This window comes from Danio aesculapii, chromosome 23 (assembly GCF_903798145.1).
Source record: "Danio aesculapii chromosome 23, fDanAes4.1, whole genome shotgun sequence".
In the NCBI taxonomy this organism is placed as follows: domain Eukaryota; kingdom Metazoa; phylum Chordata; class Actinopteri; order Cypriniformes; family Danionidae; genus Danio; species Danio aesculapii.
Window position 1 is genome coordinate 38362896 of NC_079457.1, and position 5201 is coordinate 38368096.

The following is a 5201-nucleotide window of genomic DNA, read 5'->3' on the forward strand; positions in this document are numbered from 1 at the left end:
CCAGCTAGTGATAATACATTATTTGTATTTGCAAACATTAAACCACAATTATACTATCACTTTACTCACCACTCAATATTGGAATATAAAATCACCTTTTTCCTGCCAAATTTAATCAACGCAGAGAGCAAAAAAAAAAAATTTGTCTTGCCTAAATATTGTGCAATTGTGTAAAAAAAAAAAATAAAAAATTATAAAAAAGGTGAAGCAGCAATACAATTAAAGTCCCCAAGAAATCAAAACTAACCATATGATTGTTAGCTCACATTGCTAGTTTTGTAGTGAACAACTTATCTGTGCATGTCATTAAGAAGAAAAAAAAAAGTTTGTCCTTGTAATCTTTAATTGAGATCTGAAAATACATTTCCCTTTTTTTTTTTTACCTGTTAAAAATATCAGATTAAATGCATCTTAGGAATTGGAACAACCTTACAACATCTTAGGAACAAACATACAGACACCTCCTCACCATTTCTGTTTGTTGTCTAACCCAGAATAAGTATGTTAACCACGCCCCTTCTGGGCTGTTAGACAAACAAACAGAAATGGTGAGGAGGTGTCTGTATGTTTGTAAAAACTCTCCCCAAACCATTTCCCCATATTTCTGAATGAAAGGCCTACTACATCCAATCAGCTCGCAGTAGAAAAAAAACAAGCCACGCCCACTGTTTTGTCATTTAATATTCCGTTTCTTTAGGAACTGCGTCAGAAAACAAAACAAAAAATAACGATTGCAGCTTCCAGGGACTTAAACAAATACTATGATACGTGACAGCATCCATTATCAAACTGTAAAGTAAGAATACAAAATGAAGTGACACGTACCCAGTATCGGAAATCATAACAAGTGTTTTAATATGTTGCGTCGCTAACTAGCAAGTGTCCTCATCCTCTTTCAACAGTTGCACAGACCAGACAGACCTACAGAGTATTCGGTTGAAGACGGGGGCTGTGACCTAAAGCTGCTTATGTTTACAGAGATTTCTTTAAGGTGCCAAAATTAATCTAGCCTTCTAACAGTCTCAAGCTATGAAAATATGAGCAGAGGAGCGAGTCTGTCAACATCCGACGTGTTTTCATCTGCGTCACACACTTTGTTACAGTATATTTTGGTTTCACCTTCATTCGCCCTTTCCTTCACCCTTTCTTATGTTTCTCGGGCCGCTCTGTGAGATTTCCTCATTGTCGATTTTGCAGTGCCATGACATAGCAGTGAGATTGGCCCCTGACTCATGGACTTCTATGGACACTTATTTATTGACATTAGCATTATATTTTGTATTAAAATAAATCAAGTTATTTTTAAAGATTACGCTTATGGATTTCTGGACCAGTTTGTTTTTATTTTTTGTTTGTTTTCCGAAAGTCAGTGACCATTACTGTGTAAGCTCCCCTCCCCCGTTTGGGTGCCACAGCAGGGCGCCCTCTTCAGGTTGCGGTCGGAGCCAATTTGAGGCCAGCACATTGCCGGAGATGATTTCATCAAGAACTCATCTGTAATATTCCATAACCTCTTGACTTTTTTTTTTCAATGTTTTTTTTAAAGAGAAGATATGAATATACGGATAATAATAACAACAACAACACAGATGTTTGTGTTATTATTTATTTGCAGCTTGCTCAGAGATTACTGTAACTGCAGCCTCAACTCTACCTAACCTCGAACATGGGACGATGAATTGAAGTATAGTGATTAATTTTTCAAGTTTTGAAAAAAAAAATATATATATATTTTTACATTTGCATCTTTAAGATGAGAAAACAGTATGGAAGTCAATGGCTACCATTTTCTGACATTCTTCAAAATATCTTCTTTTTTGTTCATTAGAAACAAACTTAAACATGTTTGGAACAGTGAAGGGTGAATAAATGGAGGAAAGAGGGATAGGATAATGAATCGATGTATAGTGAGTGATTCGTGGATTGATTGATTTATTTATTTAGTCATTCTGGGGGGGGGGGGGGGGGGGGGAATCAAACATTTGCATCTACAGTATAAGATGATAAAACACTATAGAAGTCAATGGCTACCGGTTGCTGACATTCTTCAAAATATCTTCTTATTTTTCTGTTCATTAGAAAAAGGAAACCCAAACAGGTTTGAAACAAGTGAAGGGTGAATAAAGGAGGCATGGGACGATAGATCGATGTATAGTGAGTGATTATTGATTTTTGAAGAAGAAGAAAAAACATCGTCATTTGCATCTATAAGAAGATAAAACTATGGAACTCAATGGCTACTGATTGTTGACATTCTTTAAAATCTTTTTGTCCATTAGAAAAATGAAACAAACAGGTTTGGAATAAGGGGACGGTGAATAACTGAGGGATGGGATGATAAATCGATGTATAGAGATTCATGGATTGATTTTGGAGTTTTGAAAAAAGATAAGATATAAGAAAAAAACACTATGGAAGTCAATGGTTACCGTTTGTTGACATTCGTCAAAATATCTTTTTTTTTCCATTAGAAAAACTAATCTCAAACAGGTTTAGAACAAGTGAAGGGCGAATAAATGAGGGATGGGACAATAAAAAAATGTATTGTGACTCACTGATTGATTTTTTGAAAAAAAAAAATAATAATAATAAGTAAATAAATCAACATTTGCATCTATAAGAAGATAAAAAAAACAATGGAAGTCATGCCTACCAGGTTCTGACATTCTTCAAAATATCTTTTTATGTTCATTAGAAAAAACAAACTGAAACAGGTTTGGAACAAGTGAAGGGTGAATAAATGAGGGATGAGTCAATAAATCTATAGCTACTTGTTTTTGACATTCTTCAAAATATCTTTTTTGTTTATTAGAAAAAACAAACTGAAACAGGTTTGGAACAAGTGAAGGGTGAATAAATGAGGGATGAGTCAATAAATCTATAGCTACTTGTTTTTGACATTCTTCAAAATATCTTTTTGTTTATTAGAAAATGAAAAAGTTTGGATAAAGTGAAGGGTGAATAAACGTGGGATGGGAAGATGAATCGATGTCTAGTGAGTTATTCATGGAATGATTTTTTTTAAATTTCGAAATAAAAAACAAATAATAAAAAAAAAAAAAAAAGAAATCGACATTTACATCTATATAAAAAGGAAAAACTATGGGAGTCAATGGTTACCGGTTGTTGACATTTTTTAAAATAGCTTTTTTTTTGTTTATTAGAACAGATTTGCATCAAGTGAAGGGTGAATGAGGGATGAGATGATAAATCAATATAATGTAATTCACAGATTGATTTGAGTTTTGAAAAATAAATAAATAAATAAAAACATCGACATTCGCATCTATAAGAAAAACTATGAAAGTCAGTGGCTACAAGTTTCTGACATTCTTCAAATATGCTACTTTATGTAAATAAAAACATGTAAATTTAAACGAAACTCAAACAGGTTTGGAATAAGTGGAGGGTGAATAAATGAGGGCTGGGACAATAAAAAGGTGTATAGTGATTCATGAATTAAAGTTTTGAAAAAAAAAATAAAAACATCGACATTTGCATCTATAAGAACATAAAAAAAAACTACGGCAGTCAATGGCTACTGGTTTCTGACATTCTTCAAATATGTTATTTATGCTTATTAGAAAAATGAAACTCAAACAGGTTTGGATCAAGTGAAGGGTGAATAAATGAGCAATGGGACAATGAATCAATGTATAGTGAGTGATTCAGGGATTGATTTTTTTTTTTTTGACATTTGCTTCTATTAGAATATAAAACACTATGGAAGTCAAAGGCTACTGATTGTTGACATTCTTCAAAATATCTTCTTTTTTGTCCATTAGAAAGAATGAAACTCAAACAAGTTTGAAATAAGTGGAGGGTGAATAAATGAGGGATGAGTCGATAAATCGATGTATAAATTCAAGGAATGATTTCTCTCTTTTTTGTGGTGGTGGTGGGGGGGGGTGATAATAAATAAATAAATAAATAAACATTTATAAATAAGCATATATATGAAGATTAAAAATACTAAGAAAGTCAATAGTTACCAGTTTCTGACATTTTTCAAAATATTTTTTGCTTATTAGTAAAACGCAACTCTAACAGGTTTAGAGTAGGTGAATAATCGATGTATAGAGATTGATGGAATTCTTTTTAGGAGGGTAGGGATAAATAATAGACATTTGCATCTATAAGATAAAAAAATATACTATGGAAGTCAATAACTTTAAGTAGAGTAGTACATTTCAAATGTTTAAATTTTATATTTATTATATATTATATTAATATATATATATTAAATATATATATATATATATATATATATATATATATATATATATATATATATACACAGTATGTATATATATATATATATATATATATGTATGCTAAATTAAACGTTCAATTTAAGATCATGGTGACATTACAATGAGGTTGTATTAGTTAACGTTAATGTAACGTTAATGAATGAACAATATATTTATTACAGTATTTGTTCATTTTAAATACATTTGTTCATTATTAATTCATAACTCATGGTGCATTAATAAGCATGAATTCAAATGTTAATAAAGCATTAGTTTGAAGTGACCTCAAAAGCAGACTTCCAGATCGCTCTCATAGTGTAAACAGTCAATCGCTAATTAATTGACCATTTAGAGATGTTATCTCAATAAATCACAAGTCCAACCCAAAACACTGGGTCAATTATGAAATCTGAGTAATTTTTTTTATGTGAAAAGCATATCGGATGGTGCTTCGACACAATCTGCATTGTAAAAGCGCTATACAAATGAAGGTGAATTGAAGTAAAATGAGTTGAATAAAAAGCAAGGGGAAATTCGTGGATTTTTGACTAGCAATAAAAGCTCTAGATAATAAAAAAAATGGCTTCCTAATATTAGTGATAAGTGTTGTGAATTTATCTGGTCTGGCTCACAGCACCAAACTGTTGTGAAATTCTAAGAAGAGCCCAAAAAACCAGGGAGAACTTTCGGTTGTCATCAAAGCAGAATCCTTTGATAAGAAGAACTCAGCGTGGCTGTGGCATCATCGAAAGAAAACTCCCAACTGTACAGCAAGCACTAGGTTGTTATACATTTTACAGACAGTAATTCATGTAGGTGGGGACGGTCTAAAACAAAGCATGCAGATTAAGTGTTGTTGTCGGCAAGGTCATGTAAATCTGCAGAGTGGATGATAACATCATGATAACCTGCCCAGCTACTGACCACATAAGTTAATCAACAAAAGGG